Below are 17,797 nucleotides of genomic sequence, written 5' to 3'. Positions count from 1 at the left end.
GCCTGTGAAACTCTGTTCCCCAGAGAGTGGGTGAGGCAGGGTCACTGAATATCTTTTGAATCAAAGTAGATAGATTGTTGACTAACAAGGGAATCAAAAGATATTAGGGGCAGGCAGGAAAGTAGTGTTGAGGCCACAATCAGATCAACCATAATCTCACTGAATGGCGGAGCAGGTTCAAGGAGCAGAATGGCCCACTCCTGCTTCTAATTCGTATGTTTGTATGTATGCTTCTATGAGGACTGCCTTAAGAGAGACAAGAGATATCAAAACACAGAGAGAGGTTTAAGGAACGCATTTCAGAACTTCAGGGCCTAGGCAGCTGAAGATAAGGCCAACAGTCGTGGCGTGATAGAAGTGGAGAATACGCAAGTGGAGGAATATCTCAATAAACCTGCCACATTTTCTCAAGCCAACAGCTTAAAATTGATCGAGTAATAAATAAGGAAATGAATAACCATCACATACAATAGGGAAAGCAGAACGATGTATGTTCTGACTGGGTTTGCACTGATTGTCCAACAACAGGGGATCTGCAGTTTCTGTTTATTGTCAATAGAACACAATGTGGAAGTCAGGCAGCTCATAAAACAAAACAGAGGTCGCTTTACAACACAAGATAACAGGTCTGAGTCAAAGGCAATTTACAAATGGTGTGTGTGACTCTGTTCCTGGAAACACTGATAAGGAGCAGAGTCTGTGAGTCATTTCCTCTCAACCAAGGCAGGCGAACTGACACTCAGCTTGAATCCCCATAAATAACTCACATGACAAGACCAAAATGTCTGATGTTCAGAGAGCTGCTGCATAGCAGTCAGACTCAAATTCAACAGGAATTTGCTGTAATGACACTGATTATCACAGCATCACATAATCCCAGAATTGTTACAAAGCAAAAGGCCATTCAGCCCATCGTGTCTGCAAAGGCTCTCCAAATGAGCAATTCACTTAGTGCCATTCTCTTACCTTCTCCCCGTAACCCTGCACATTCATCCTTTGTAGTAACTGTCTAATTCCCTCTTGAAAGCCTTGATTGAACCAGCCTCTTCCACATTCTCAGGTAGTGCATTCCAGACCTTAACCACTCATTACGTGAAAAGACATTTCCTCAAGTCACTTTTGCTTCTTTTATATATTACTTTAAACCTGTGTCCCCTCATTCCCAATCTTTTCACAAACGTGATCAATTTCTCCCCATCAACTCTGTCCAGACCCTTCATGATTTTGAATAGGAACACAGGATGTAGCAGCAGGAGCAGGACATTCAACCCCTCGAGCCCAGTCTGCCATTCAACAAAATCATTGCTGACCTGGTTGTGGTCTGAACTCCATTGTGCCATCTGCACCCCCCTCCCCATAACCCTAGGCTCCATTGTCTCTCAAAAATCTGTCTAACTCTGACTTGAAAATATGCAATGACTCAGCTTCCACTACTTTCTGGGAAGAGAATTCCACAGATTAATGATCCTCAGAGAAAGATTTTCTCATCTCTGTCCTAACTGTATAAAATGCTGGTTAGGCCACAGCTGGAATTTTGTGTATAGTTCTGGTCACCACATTGCAAGAAGGACATAATTGCTCTGGAGAGACAATAGAGGAGATTTACAAGAATAAAAACAAAAAAACTGCAGATGCTGGAAATCCAAAACAAAAACAGAATTACCTGGAAAAACTCAGCAGGTCTGGCAGCATCGGCGGAGAAGAAAAGAGTTGACGTTTCGAGACCTCATGACCCTTCGACAGAACTGTCGAAGGGTCATGAGGACTCGAAACGTCAACTCTTTTCTTCTCCGCCGATGCTGCCAGACCTGCTGAGTTTTTCCAGATTTACAAGAATGTTGCCTGGGCTTTAAATTTGGAGCTATGAAGAAAAATTGGGTGGCTAGTATTGTTTCCCTTGGAACAGAGAAAGCTGAGAGGTGACTAATTGAGGTGTACAAAATTATGAGGGACCTAGATAGGATAGACAGGAAAGATTCTTTTCCCTTAGCTGAGAGGTCAATTACCAGGGGGCAAAGGTTTAAGGTGATTGGTAGATGGATTAGAGGGGGCATGAGGAAAAACAATTTCACCCAGAGGATGGTGAACATCTGGAATTCACTGCCTAAATTGGTGGTTGTGGCTGAAATGCTCAATCCATTCAAAAGGTACCTGGATCTGCACCTGAAGTGCTGTAACCTGCAAGGCCATGGACCAGGTGCTGAAAAATGAGCGGCTAGCTTCTTTCTATTCCCTTTTTTATCGGTGCAGACACAATGGGCTGAATGGCCTCTTTCTGTACCGTAACTTTTCTAAGGTTCTGTGGTTAAATATTAGAGCTCTTATTCTTAAACTGTCTCCTGGTTCTCGTCTCTCCCACAAGTGGAAACATCTTCCCGGTATCCATCCCATCAAATCCCCTCAGGATCTTATATTTTTCAGTAAGGTCACTTTTCATTCTTCTAAACCCCAATGGCCCAATCTGTTCAACCTGTCGTCATAAGGTAACCCGCCCAACACATCCCAGGAATCAGGTGAGTGAGCCTTCTCTGAACTGCTTCTAATGCATTTATATCATTTCTTAAATAAGGAGACCAAAACTGCACACAGTACTCTGGATGTGGTCTCACCAATGCCCTGTACAACTGTAGCAAACCATCCCGACTTTTATATTCCATCCCCCTTGCAATAAACAACATTCTATTCACCTTGCTAACATTTGCTGTATCTGCATACTAACTTATTATGATTCCTGTACCAGGACACCCAATCTCTCTGTACCTCAGAGTTCCGTCAACTCTTTTCTTCTCAGTCGATGCTGCCAGACCTGCTGAGTTTTTCCAGGTAATTGTTTTTGTTTTGGATTTCCAGCATCCGCAGTTTTTTGTTTTTATCTCTGTAATCTCTCTCCATTTAAATAATAAGCTGCTTTTCTATTCTTCCTGACAAAGGTGACAAGTTCATATTTTCCCACATTATACTCCATCTGCCAGTTTTTTTCCCCACTCGCTTAACCTATCCGTATCCCTTTGCAGACTTTCTACCTCCTCTTTTGAATATTTACTTTCCTACCTAACTTGTTGCCATTGATAAAATTAGCTGCCATACATCTGGTCCCATAGTTGATGTAGATTGTAAATAATTGAGGCCCCAGCACTGATTCCTGTAGCACTCCACCAGTTACAGCTTGCCAACCCGAAAAGACCCATTTATCCCGACTCCCTTGTTGTTAGCTAACCAAGCCTTTATCCATGCTAATATGTTACCCCTACACCTTGTAATCTTATCTTGTGTAATCTTAACTTTGCTGTGGCGCCTCAACAAATGCCTTCTGGAAATCCAAGTACATCATATCCACAGGTTCCCCTTTATCCACCTTGCTTGTTAATTCCTCATAAAAAACTCTAATAATTAGTTAAACACGATTTCCCTTTCACAAATCCATGTTGCCTCTGCCTGATCAAATTATGATTTTCTAAGTATCCTGTTATATATCCTCTTTGATAACGCATTCTAGAAATTTCCCTATGACAAATGTTAGACTAATTGATCTGTAGTTTCCTACCTTGTCTCCTTCCATTCTTGAATAAAGGTGTCACATTAGCTTTTTCCTATCTACTGGGACACTTCCTTGAATAACTATCTATATCGACTCTTAATCTTTTCTTCTCCAAGGAAAACAGTCCTAACTTCTCCAATCTGTATTCACAGCTGAAGTTCCTCATCCCTGGAATAATTCTCCTGAATCTTTTCTGCACCCTCATCCTTCCTAAAGTGTGGTGCTCAGAATCAGATGCAATACTCCAATGAGGCTGAACTAGTGTCCTATACAAGTTCAACATAACCTCCTTGCTCTTGTACTCTATGCCCCTATTAATAAAGTCAAGGATGCTGTCAGCTTTGTTAACCACTCTCCCAACCTGTGCTGTCACCTTCAATGATTTATGCACAGATACACCAAAGTCCCTCTACTCTTGTATATTAATAAATTTAACAACAGGGCAGGTTACTAGAGGGTGGACAATGTCAAAAGAAGAGTATTCCAGTAAGCTAATGTTCACTCAGCTGTACCTCAACAGGCAGTGCCCATTTAATTGCAGGTGATTTAATTCAGATCAGAAGCCTTGGAGGAGGAAAACTCTCTACACTGGAGTATAACGCCACAATTGCCAGCTTTCTCCAGTAACCCACTGATTGCTACTTTCTCCATTTGTGGAAGCGGGGTGGTGGTGGTGGGGTGGGGGGGGGTGGTGGTGGGGGTTGAACTTGTGAGTCCAACCCTATTCTCTGTTTCTAGGAGATATGGCTGGGTGGCCCAGGAATGCAGGTGCTCACTGCCGTACCAGCTCACTGAATAGAGACACAGAATGGACCAACGCTGGGATAGACATTGCCTTTATTAACGAGGAAACGGCTGACCAAGTTTTAATGTCACACAAATGTTTGTCATTGCTCAAATTACTGCTCCTGTGAGCAGGATGGGAGGGAGAGCACACCAGTCGGAATCATTGATCATCTTCAACACAGGCTGAACCAGTCCTGAACCTGCTCTCAGGTACATTTCCATACACACTCTCTCATTCAATAAGACACATTGAAATAATTTCAATTGTATGCTGTGCAATCGATGCATTTGTTGGAAATAAATAATTTTAAAAGTACAATGAGAACAGTGGAAAGCAGCACAAAACTAGCTGCTAGATGGACCATCGATTTCATCTACCATTTCAGCACCTGAGACTGTGGGGGTGAGGGACTGTGAGACGAGGGGCTGTCCTGGAACTCCAGGCGTACTACACTAAGTGATCAGAAAGGATGACCAAGGTCCTCAAAGGCAGCAGAGGCCCTGCCAGTGATTGGAAGCGTCTTGAAGGATTCTACTCCTGTCAACATCTAAAACCACAAGTGTGGCTGCTTGGTCAGAAACAGGACAACACAGCCTTTAAAATGCTGACACAACTAAACATACAGAAGCACAATAGTGCAGTCCATAGCGCTTGTTAACAGTGACATCAGGTGGTAAGAACCAGGTCTGCACCCATAAACATCACAAACAAGGTCAGAGTTTGGCTGGGATTTAATTCAATGAATGGTGCCAAGATAATTCGCTGCACTGCCCTCCCACCCCCAACTCCACTGCCCCCCCACCTCCCCTCTCAGCTACCCCCCACCTCCCCTCTCAGCTATCCCCCACCCACTGCCCTCTCAGCTACCCCCCACCTCCCCTCTCAGCTACCCCCCACCTCCCCTCTCAGCTACCCCCCACCTCCCCTCTCAGCTACCCCCCACCTCCCCTCTCAGCTACCCCCCACTGCCTTCTCACCTCCCCCCCGCTCTCTCACCTTCCCCCTCACCCCAACTACCCTCCCATCTGTCCCCCACCTCTCCCTGCCCTCTCACATGTCCCCAATCCTCCCACCACACTGTCCTCCTGCTGCCAAGCCACTCAGTCCACCCACTTTCCTTCCTGGCCTACTGTCTCCAACACACTGCCCTCCCGCTCTCCCATCAAAGGGTCCTCCTGTCACACCACCCCCCTCACACTGCCCTCCTGTCATAATGCTTCCCTGCCACACTCCACTCTCACCAACCACCACCCTCAGGGCACACCTCTTCCTCATCACATCACCCTCCAGAATTTATATCTAGAAGCACAAAGCATTCATGACAAGATATATTAATTAATGGCACAAAGAGTTTAACCTTGTAGCCTTTACTGAGGTGGGTACAGGGTGATCAAAGATGGGAATTAAGTATTTTGGAGTACTTAATTTTTAGAAAAGATAGGCAAAATGGAAAAAGTGTGTTGGGGGGGGAGGTGGGAAACACTGATTATAAAGGATGAGATAAAGATAATAGTGAGAAAGGATCTCGGTGCAGAAAATGAGGATGTTGGATCGGTCTGTGTGGAGGCAAGAAATAACAAGGGGGCGAGAACAGTGACAGGAGCAGTTTGTAGGCCCCTGACAGTAATCATAGAATTGGACAGAAAATGAATCAGGAAATCAGAGGAGCCCAAAAAAAAGGGAATTCAATCATCCACGGACAGTTTAGTCTTCATATAGACCGGACAAAGCAAATTGGCAAAATTAGTTGGAAGACAAGTTCATGGAATACATTCGAGACCATATGTTGAGACACCAGCCAGGAAACAGGTTAGTTTAGAGATTCGAGTATTGTGTAGTGAGACAAGGTTAATTAGCAATCTAGTTAATTAGCAATAGTAAAAGCGATCATAATATGATGAATTTCACACAAAGGTTTTGTGTAATGTGGTGAAGTCCAAAATCATGATCTTAAATTTAAATAAAACTAATTAAGGAGAGTTGGCTGAGATAGATTGGGGAATCAGATTAAAATATATGATAAAAACAAAAAACTGTGGATGCTGGAAATCCAAAACAAAAACAGAATTACCTGGAAAAACTCAGCAGGTCTGGCAGCATCAGCGGAGAAGAAAAGAGTTGACGTTTCGAGTCCTCATGACCCATCAACAGAACTAGGTGAATCCAAGGAGAGGGGTGAAATATAAGCTGGTTTAAGGTGGAGGAGGGGGTGGGGGAGAGAAGTGGAGGGGGGTGGTGTGGTTTTGGGTATTGTTCCGGTGAAGCCTAACGCAAACTGGAGGAACAGCACCTCATCTTCTGACTAGGCACTTTACAGCCTTCCAGACTGAATATTGAATTCAACAACTTTAGATCTTGAACTCCCTCCTCCATCCTCACCCCCTTTCTGTTTCTTCCCCCTTCCTTTTGTTTTTTCCAATAATTTATATAGATTTTTCTTTTCCCACCTATTTCCATTATTTTTAAATCTTTTATGCTCCCCCCACCCCCACTAGAGCTGTACCTTGAGTGTCCTACCATCCATTCTTAATTAGCACATTCGTTTAGATAATATCACCAACTTCAACACCTCTTTGTTCTTTTGTCTGTGACACCTTTTGATTATCTGCTCCTATCACTGCTTGCTTGTCCCTACAACCACACCACCCCCCTCCACTTCTCTCCCCCGCCCTACCCCACCTTAAACCAGCTTATATTTCACCCCTCTCCTTGGATTCACCCAGTTCTGCTGAAGGATCATGAAGACTCAAAACGTCAACTCTTTTCTTCTCCGCCGATGCTGCCAGACCTGCTGAGTTTTTCCAGGTAATTCTGTTTTTGTTAAAATATATGATGGTAGAAAAGCAATGACAAATATTGAGAAAATAATAACTCTCAACAAATACAAACAACCATGGCTAGCCAGAGACGGGAAAGAGAGTGTTAAATTACGAGACTAACAATGTTGCCGATAAGAGTAGCAAGCACAATGATTAGGAGAGTTATTAAAAAAACAGCAAAGGGTGGCAAAGGCATCAATAAAGAGGGAGAAACTGGAATCAGAGAGTAAACTAGCAAGAAATATAAAAATAGAAGAGGTTTCACAAGTATATAAGGAAGAGATTAGTGAAAGAAAACTTTGTCCCCTTATAGAAAAAGACAGAAGAAATTATCATGAGGAATGGGAAATGGCAAAAGCTTTAAATAAACATTGTTTCATCTACTGTGAAGGCCTACTCAAAGCTCACACTAGAAACAGTGGGGGCCCAAGGGTTCAATGACTGAAGAACTTCAAGTAATTAACATTAGTAAAGAAAAGGTTCTAAAAAATTAACAGGAATAAAAGCAGAGTCTATGCAGTTTTACCAAGTGTTTGACAAATCTGTTAGTTTTTTTGAGGTTGTAACCTGGCAAGCTACATAAGGGGGAGTCAGTGAACGTTATATAATTGAATCTTCAGAAGACATTTGATAAAGTGCCACAAAAGAGGTTAATACACACAATCACGATACATGGGATTGGCAGGAATCGAAATTTGTTTTCTGTCCATTAGCCAGAAAGTAGGAAACAATAGGCCGCCTTTCGATTGGCAGGTGGAGTGTCACAAGGGGATCAGTGCTTGGGCCTGAGCCATTCACAATCTGTATTAATGACTACAATGAGGGGACAGAGTGTAATATATCCAAGTTCGCTGGTAATACAAACCTAGACAGGAAAGTAATGTCAGGAGGACTTAAAGAGGCTCCAAAGGCTTACACTCTGGTTAGGTCATTGGGCAAGGTGGTGACAGATGGAGCATAACATGGGGAGGTGTGAAATTATCCACTTTGCTAAGAAGAATGAAAAAGTAGAATTTTCTTCTAAAATGCTGAAAGAAACGAGTAATTGTTTGTTTTCACAGGGATTTGAATGTCCTTCAACATGAAATATAGAACATTAACAAGCAGTACATTAAACAATTAGGAAGGCAAGTAGTGTGAAGGCTTTTATTGCAACATGGTTGCAGTCTAAGCATAAGAAAGTCTTGCTGCAAATATATGGAGCTTTGATGAGACCACATCTGGGATCCTATGCATAGTTCTTGCCTCTTCACACTTGCCTTAGAGTGCGCAACTAAGATTCACTGGACTGATTGCTGGGATGAGAGGGCTATCCTATCAAGTAGAATGGACCTACATTTTCTAAAGTTTAGAAGAATGACAGGTTTGTTTAAGACTGAAGCACATGCTTTCAAGGGAATGTCGCCTATTGTCCTTGCACAGTAGGTTCTTGATTTTTTAAATTCATTTATGGGATGTGGGCATCACTGGCTAGGCCAGCGTTTATTGCCCATCCCAAATTGCTCCAGAGAAGGTGGCGGAGAGCTGCCTCCTTGAACCGCTGCAGTTGGTGCTGTTGGCACACCACAGGGCTGTAAGGGAGGGAATGAAAGTGAAGCAACGGCGATTTAGTTCCTAGTCAGGATGGTGTGTGTTTTGGAGGGGGAACTTGCAGGTGGTGGTGTTCCCATCTATCTGCTGCCCTTGTCGTTTTAGGTCAGACCTGGGCAAACTAAGGCCTGCGGAGCTTCCAATCTGGCCCACGGCTACAGCATCAGCAAATGGAGCGTGAGCCAAGTGTGCACCCGGCCGATTGGCGCCAGGAACTGTGAAAATAAAATGCGGATCCCGGACAGTTTCAAAGGAGGTACTTCAAGGCCAACGGAAAAACTTCCAGTAAGTTGGAGCTGACCCATGATCGGAGGTGAGCTTTTCTTGGGGAGTGAAGTAGTCATGTCAAAGGGGTAAGCACACATGGAGCAGCAGTGAAAACAGTACACGGTAAGTGTATAGTCAAGATTCCTTATTAATTTCTGCAGTTTTGATTTGCTTTTTGGTTTTACAAGTCTATACAAGTAATTTCATAACTTCAACTTGTCTGACACCAAGGTTTTAGGATTCCATATAAAAAATCAAGTCAGCTCTTGGATGGTTTTATTTCCACATTTTTCTCATCCCTGACTGAAGGTGTTGATCCTTGAAGGCTGGAGTCATGGCTCTTGGCAGTTCAGGATTTTAACCTGGGACCTTCAGGTCTGCATTGACAGAGTAATACACTGAAGAGAATGGTTATATATCTATAATCTATTTAAAAATCTTGCATCTGTGTGTATGCCCCGTTTACTCTTCACATTATAACTTCCTATAGCCACATTTATAATGCTATCAGAAATATGGAACTTCAGTTCAGTGGTGAGATGAGAAAAGCTGGGGTTGCTCTCCTTAGAGCAGAGAAAGTTAAAGACTATTTAACAGAGGTATTCAAAATCATGATTAGGGAAGTTAGGAGAAAATGTTTCTAGTGACAGAAGGATTGGTGCCAGTGGACACAGATTTAAGATAATTGACAAAAGTACCAGAGATTTGCAGATTTGTGGATCCAGCAAATACCTGATCCACAATTTCTGCTGGTGGACAAGGGATTGAAATGCCCAAATATAAATGCTGCTACCTGCAGTGAGTCCCAAGATATGCTTAACTGAAAGTTTCTACAAACAATCTCGATTTAACATTTTCAATATGCACTTCTAGAAATTAAGAGTTGAAAAGCATCCTCTTTTCAGGTTCAGATTCTTAGGAGGAGGATTATGAATGTAATACAAAGTGAAGGTTTTCTATCTTTCCTCAGTTCTGATGAAAGTTATCGACCTGAAACATTAACTCTTTCTCTCTACCGATGCTGCCTGACCTGCTGAATATTTCCAGCATTTTCTGTTTTTACTTTAGATTAGGGTTTGTGTTTTGAGAAAATTAGATATGGAACAGATTACACTCGGTAGCATATCTTTTAAAATATGCCATGAGGTTATTAAATCCCAACTCTAGGAGTGAGAGGCAGAGAGAGGATTAAAATCATTGTGCTCCCTACATGATGTGCTAACTGCTTCTGAGGTATCTTTTGGTCTCCCCACATTTCCTCTTTTCTTTACTGTTTTTCCCTTGGTGGTTCTTGCAGCACCATATTGTAGATCACAGTAAAGCAGCATTTATATCAGTACGACAAAAACAAAATACTATTGTTCACAAAGCCAAGAGGGCTTGAAAAGAGAGGGTATATTTGGTTTCATCATCTGTAATGCATTATTGTGATGGTATAATTATCATAATAAAGGTTTTATGGAAGTGCCAGTCCCAATGCTGCAGAAATCCTGAGCTGGGGCTGTTATAATCAATGTTTTTTCCAAATGCTCCCACTTGCCGCTTCTTTCTCCTGAAGCCTCGCTGTGAGCAAGGCCCCTGGAGATGAGAATTGAGTGGCAGGAGGGGCAGCTGTTCTACCTGTCTTTCGCCTCTCTTCTCCAGAAGCCTTGCTCGCAGCGAGGGTTCAAGAAGAGGGAAGTGGTGAGCAGCAGAGTTGGGGAGTGGGAAATTTGATGAGAGGAAGGATTGGCAAGGGGACAAGTCAGGGAGTAGTAGTGGCCACAAGTCAGAGGATCAAGGGTCCGCAGCGACTTGGAGGGTCAGAGAGTGGGATGTGTCACGAGTGGGTAGTTTGGGAAGCATGATTGGTGGAGAGCAGGATTGGCAGTGAGCAGGACGTGCTGCAAGTACTCAGTTACCATATTTAATTTATATTTTTAAATTTACTTTTTAAATTATTTCATTTATCAATACTGGAATTTAGCAATAGAATGTATTTCAACTTACAGGAGGAATGTATTCATGCTTTTTTTCTGGTGAAGAAGGTCCTACAGAACCAATCTGCAGCTTTCACATTAAATTTAATGGGAAAATGTGATTCGCTCACTCATTTCACTTAAAGTCACAATTTTCATGAACGCAGCTACAACTTTAAGTGAGGTCTTACTGTGGTCTACATGGGTTTTGGCAAGGCTTTTGTGATGATGCCACATGGCGACAAAGTACAAGCCCATGGAACCCAAGGCAAAGTGCTAAGTTGGATCCAAAATTGGCTCAGAGGCAGGAAGCAAAGGGCCATCATCGATGGGTGTTTTTGTGACTGGAAGGCTGTTTCAAGTGGGGTTCTGAAAGTCCCTTGCTTTTTGTAGTATATAAAAATGATTTGGACTTGACTATCAGGGGTATGATTTAGAAGTTTGTCAACGAAACAAAAATTGGCCATGTGATTGATAAAGATTAAGAAGGATGAGCAGGACTCGATCGCTCCAGAGGGGCAGCATGGGCTGAACGGGCTGAATAGCCTCCTTCTATGCCATAAATAACTGTATACAGGATGATATAAATGGATTCGTCAGGTGGGTGAAACAGTGGCAAATTATCAATCTAGAGAAGAGTAAGGTAATGAATTTTGGGAAGATAAACAAGGCGAGGGAGTACACAATGAATGGCAAGATATTGTGAAGGGTAGTAGAACAAAGGGACCTTGGGGATGCATATTCAAGAATCCCCGAGGCTGCACAGGTAGATAAGATGGTCAAGAAAGCATAGAGGATACTGACTTTTATTAGCTAAGGCGTAGAATAGAAGAGATGGGAAGTTATGCCGGAACTGCACAAAACACTATTAAGGCTACAGCTGGAGTACTGCATGCCATTCTGGGAAAGATCGTGGGAAAGATCTGGTTGCGCCAGACATGGTACAAAGGAGATATACAGGTGTGCTGACTGGAGTGGAGAATTTTAAGTTATGAGGAAAGATTGTTTAGGTTAGGGTTATCTTCCTTGGAACAGAGGAGGCTGAGGGAAATCTAATTGAAGTGTATAAAATTATGAGCGGTCTAGATAATGTTACAATGATGAGGGTTGTTATGATTTGGGGCTGGCTCTTTAATTTAGGCTAAATTAAAGGGGTCATGTGACCTGTTCTGAAGTTTGCCTAACAAGAGACCTGGGTGGCGTGGCTGTTAAAAGATTAATGGGAGGCCTGGGTTATTTTGCTTGAAGGAAGGTGTAGGGTGTTCACATCTGGGGAAAATGGCAGCAGCATCACTGTTTACAGTGATTAGACTGCGAGGCTGCAAAATCCCAGGAAGATGTTGAGAATGTCAGGTTGTAAACAGCTGAGCTTTAAAATATCCATTTACGTTCAAGATGAAAGAAAGTTATAATCTCAAGTATAGGTATTCAGCATTTCCTCCTGGATACAAGGCCCATGTGATTCACGTTGCCACGGAGATGAGCTTCAAGAGGAGGATGGTTTCTGCGATATCCTTGAAAACTCTCAGATACAGGCAATCTGCTGGGATCCGGGAGGGCGGGAGCAGCTAGAGGTCAAGTATCTCTATGATTCATTGCACAAGAATGCTGGTGGGAGGTCACAGTGGGATTTTTTTTTTGTTATTCACTCATGGGATGCAGGCTTTGCAGGCAGGGCCAGCATTTATTGTCCATCCCTAGTTACCCTTGAGAAGGTGGTAGTCAGCTACCTTCTTGAACCGCTGCAGTCCCTGTGTAGATCAAATTCGTGAGGATTTGAAGCAAACCTGGAAGATTCACCTAGCTTGCACTAGAGGAAGAACTGCCAGAAAAAACTTACTGTGAAAGACCGTTAAGGGGTTAAAAGTTACCAGGCTGGGAAAGGAAAGCAATGGAAGTAAACCTTTGGGAGTTAAGAATCACTTTGGACTGGTTCCGGGAGAATTGAATGTCTACTTAAAGGGCATTGTAACGTATACCTGTAAATTGAGTTTTTCCAGTTGCTTTAGAAGTAAAAAGAGAAAGTTCTGAACTGTTGTTGAAAGTATAAGTTGACGACAAAAATAGCGTTCAGTCAATGGTGCTTTTAGTTAGGTTGTTTTAGTCTGTCTTAAAACGTGAAATCTTGTGTCATCCTTTCAGCTATCAACTAGGTCCTCAATTTTTTTTTAAGTTATCAGTCTCTACAGGGATCATAACAAATTGGGGGCTCTTAATTTTGAATCTACGGGCTGATACAAGGAGATTGGGTTTTCTCAAAGTTTAAGCAAACCAGATTTCACATTGACTAGTGCAACATTCATTGAAAAGTTAAAATAGCAATGTCCTCAGCGGAGAGGACTTGTCTGTGACTGCCTTGCAACAGTTAACAAAGGCTAATTTAATAGCGGTGGAAAAAAAGTTTGAAGATTTAAAAATAGGTGATGAGAAAGCAGAAATACTTGAAGTAGGAGCTCAAAATTTGAATTTTGAGGAAGAAAAGAGCAACCCAGAAAAAATGCAGATTGAGTTGGCCAGAATTCAGCTGTAAATGAAGCAGCTTGAATTGGAAAAAGTAAAGAAGAAACTTGCAACTGAAAGAGCGGTAAAAGAAAACGAAAGAGAAAGGAAAATGCAAAATCTGGAATTAGAACTCCAAAGGGAAGAAAAAGAGAAAGACAGAAAGAGAGGTGCAAAGAGAGAAGAAAGCCAAGAACTTTGAACTGGAAAGGGAAAGGCTAAGAATACACGCACAGGAAGTAGCAGGCAGGCTTGACAATGGGTCAGACTTAACCCCTAGTTTTGATTTGGCAAGGAACATTCATCTGGTGTCTAAATTCAGTGAGGAAGGGGTTGAAATGTATTTTGACACATCTGAGAAAATTGCAAGAAAGTTACAATAGGCAAGACAAATTTGGACAATTCTATTACAAAGTGTTTTGGTAGAGAAAACATTGGAGATTTATTCAACTCTTTCAGGTGAACAGTCTACAGATTACCACAGAATCACACAGTGCAGAAGAGGCCCTTTGGCCCATCGAGTCAGCACTGACATGTGAGAAACACCTGACCTACCTACCTAATCCCATTTACCAGCACTTGGCCCATAGCCTTGAATGTTATGACGTGCCAAATGCTCATCCAGGTACTTTTTAAAGGATGTGAGGCAACCCGCCTCCACCACCCTCCCAGGCAGCGTATTCCAGACCGTCACCACCCTCTGGGTAAAAAAGTTTTTCTTCACATCCCCCTAAACCTCCTGCCCGACCTTGAACTTATGCCCCCTCGTGACTGACCCTTCAACTAAGGGAAACAGCTGCTCCCTATTCACCCTGTCCGTGCCCCCTCATAATCTTGTACACCTCGATCAGGTCACACCTCAGTCTTCTCTGCTCCAACGAAAACAACCCAAGTCTTTCTAAACTCCCTTCATAACTTAAATGTTTCATCCCAGGCAACAACCTGGTGAGTCTCCTCTGCACCACTTCCAGTGCAATCACTCCTCCCTATCATGTGGCGACCAGAACTGCACACAGTACTCCAGCTGTGGCCTCACCAAGGTTCTATACAACTCCAATATGACCTCCCTACTTTTGTATGCCTCGATTGATAAAGGCAAGTGTCCCATACACCTTTTTCACCACCCCACTAGCATGCCCCTCCACCTTCAGAGATTTATGGACACACATGCCAAGGTCCCTTTGTTCCTCAGAACTTCCTAGTGTCATGCTGTTCATTGAATACTTCCTTGTCAAATTACTCCTTCCAAAGTGTTTCACCTCATACTTTTCAGGGTTAAATTCCATCTGCCACTTATCTGCCCATTTGACCATCCCATCTATACCTTGTAGTCCAAGACACTTAACCTCACTGTTAACCACATGGCCAATCTTTGTGTCATCCACAAACTTACTAATCCTACCCTCCAGTCATCTATGTTGTTTATATAAATGACAAATAATAGGGGACCCAGCACAGATCCCTGTGGTACGCCACTGGACACTGGCTTGCAGTCACTAAAGCAACCTACAATTAAGCCAATTTTGAATCCACCTTATCAAATTACCCTGTATCCCATGTGCATTTGCCTTCTTTATAAGTCTCCCATTTGGGACCATGTCAAAGGCTTTGCTGATATACATAAAAACTACATCAACTGCACTACCCTCACCTACACGCCTGGTCACCTCCTCAAAAAATTCAATCAAATTTGTTAGGCATGACCTCCCTCTGACAAAGCCATGCTGACTATCCCTGATCAAACCTTGCCTCTCCAAGTGGAGAGAGATTCTCTCCTTCACAATTTTCTCCAATAGTTTCCCTACCACTGACGTGAGACTCACTGGCCTGTAGTTCCCTAGCTTATCTCTACAACCCTTCTTAAATAGCGGAACCACATTAGCTGTTCTCCAGTCCTCTGGCACCTCCCCCGTGGCCAGAGAGGAATTAAAAATTTGGGTCAGAGCCCCTGCGATCTCTTCCTCAGCAGTCTGGGACACAAACCATCCGGACCTGGACATGTGTCCACTTTTAAGCCTGCCAACACCTCCAATACCTTGTCACTCCCTACATCAATTTGCTCAAGAACCTTGCAGTCTCTCTCCCCGAGTTCCATACCTTCATCCTCATTCTCTTGGGTGAAGACGGATGTGAACTATTTGTTCAACGCGCTAACGGTCTTCTGGCTCCACCCATAGATTTTCCCCTTGGTCTGTAATGGGCTCTACTCTTTCCTTGGTTATCCTCTTCCCATTCATATACTTATAGAATATCTTGGGATTTTCCCTACTTTTACCAGCCAGAGCTTTCTCCTATCCCCTCTTTGCTCTCCTAGTTGCTTTCTTAAGCTCCACCCTGCACTTTCTGTACTCCACTAATGCTTCCGCTGATTTGCTCCCCTTGTATCTGCTGAAAGCCTCTCTTTTCCTTCTCATCGTAACCTGAATATCTCTGGTCATCCATGGTTCTCTGGACTTGTTACTCCTTCCTATCACCCTAGAGGGAACACGTTGAGCCTGTACCCTCCCCATTTCCTTTGTGAATGCCCCCCATGGCTCTTCTGTAAATTTCCCCACAAGTAACTGTTCCCAGTCGACCTTGGCCAGATCCTGCCTTATTTTACTAAAATCCACTCTCCCCCAATCCAAAACATTTTTTTTTCCAACTTGTCTATTTCTTTGTCCATAACAAGCTTAAATTGTACCATGTTCTGGTCACTATCACTAAAATGCTCCCTCACCACCACCTCATAAGGTTAAGACTGCTCTGCTCAATGTGTGTGAGTTAGTTCTAGAAGCCTCCAAACAAAAGTTTTGAAATGTGAGGAAGAGACAGAATCAGACTTTTGTGGAATTTGCTGGAATAAAAAAAAGATTGTTTGATCGCTGGTATATGACTAGAAAGCTGTTGGTGGAAGAACTTAAAAACAATATTCTTTTATGAATCGGATCCCATCTAGAAAATTGCAAAATTCTGAAATAAGTGAGACGGCTGTTAGTTACAAATTATCCCACAAACATATAGATGCAGCAAACCTTTGTTTGCAACCCCACAGAGAAGCTGGCGAGGTAAGAGAAGTGATAGTGAACAGAACACTAATTACCATGAGAGAAGGATGGCAGAACTGAAAAGATAGATAGATTCTCAGAGCAGTAAAAAAGACAGTGTGGAGGATGAGTAGAACGATGGAGACCAATATGTTATTTAAGTCATAAAACAGGGCATGTGAAAGCAGATTGTTAGAAATTGAAGGCTAGGTTAGTGGCATTGATAGGAGCGTCTCATGTTTCTCCAGAAAATGCTGTTCAGTGGGTGAAGCTTGTGACAAAACAATATCATCTAATGTATCTACTGCAGGTGCAAATCAGAACATAAAAGATCATGGGAGTTTTATAGTTGAAGGTGAGGTAACTCCAGCTTTGTCAGATTAAGGGGCCAAAAAGATAGTTATTCTTCAAGATACAGTGTTGACTTAATCCCTGATCTTAGCAAAAGACGTGAATTTCTCTTCAGCGAGTTGGGTAAATAAAAGTGTACTAATTCATGGTACTGCTGGAAATTGTTTACCTGTTCCATTATTTTTAAGAGTGAATTAAACTGTACTTTAGACAAATGGGTCGGCTATTGTTGGAGTGAAGATGAAGTTACCAATGAATAATGTTGATATTATCTTGTGGAAGATCTGGAGATGGCTGAGATGGCAAGTCCACTGAAATTGACAGCACACGAAAGGAATCAGGGACTATTTGCAATCCTGCTGTAGAATGTACTGGTTCAAATAAGGATGTGCCAACGAGAAAAGTTCAGACTTCTGAGATTAAAGAGACCTTGAAACTTCAGACCAACAACGAAGAGTTACAAGCAATGGCAAACAAACTGAATCTGTTTGCGGTGAATCTTCCTGCAGATCCAAAGTCACAGATGTCAAAACAAAATAAAGTAAGCATCTCAGTGCTGTAACTATTCTCTGATTCTATTCTATTCCAGGCTGAGAAAGAAACAAAGGCAGTGCTTTAAAACATGTTTGTTGTAGCTAAGGATGATCCAGTGGAATAATTAAGACATATTCAAGTTTTGGAGGATAAGTTAAAACTTCAGAAGCTGTTGCTCTTGTAAAAGAGTTGAGCAAAATTCATGACAACTGGGGAAAGGAATTTAAATCAATCCGGAAATTGGTGAAAAAGAGTACCGGGATTTTTGGCCTGATAATCAATATGACATTAACAATATTCTTAAAGCAGTGAAGGAGAACCATAATCAAATCGTAAATGTATTAGGCAGGAGGAAGACTATCCAGATGTTTGGCTAGCCAAATCATTTTTTTCCAAATTCAGACAATAAAGAACCTACAGCTCTGAAA

General features: G+C 42.5%; 1 protein-coding gene and 1 long non-coding RNA gene across 3 annotated transcripts in view; one reads left to right on the top strand and one right to left on the bottom strand.

Annotated features, from left to right (window-relative positions):
• LOC121294030 overlaps positions 1-8,953 on the top strand; it is a 53,462-nt gene extending 44,509 nt beyond the window's left edge. The window contains exon 3 of the long non-coding RNA XR_005946681.1: positions 8,840-8,953. This is a non-coding gene — a long non-coding RNA (uncharacterized LOC121294030). The remainder of the gene's footprint in view (positions 1-8,839) is intronic.
• kansl1b (KAT8 regulatory NSL complex subunit 1b) overlaps positions 1-17,797 on the bottom strand; it is a 269,307-nt gene that overhangs the window by 226,945 nt on the left and 24,565 nt on the right. The window lies entirely within an intron of this gene.

This window comes from Carcharodon carcharias, chromosome 23 (genome assembly GCF_017639515.1).
Source record: "Carcharodon carcharias isolate sCarCar2 chromosome 23, sCarCar2.pri, whole genome shotgun sequence".
Taxonomy (NCBI): Eukaryota; Metazoa; Chordata; class Chondrichthyes; order Lamniformes; family Lamnidae; genus Carcharodon; species Carcharodon carcharias.
The sequence above is the reverse complement of the archived record's forward strand: the minus strand, read 5'-3'. Positions and strand labels throughout refer to the sequence as shown.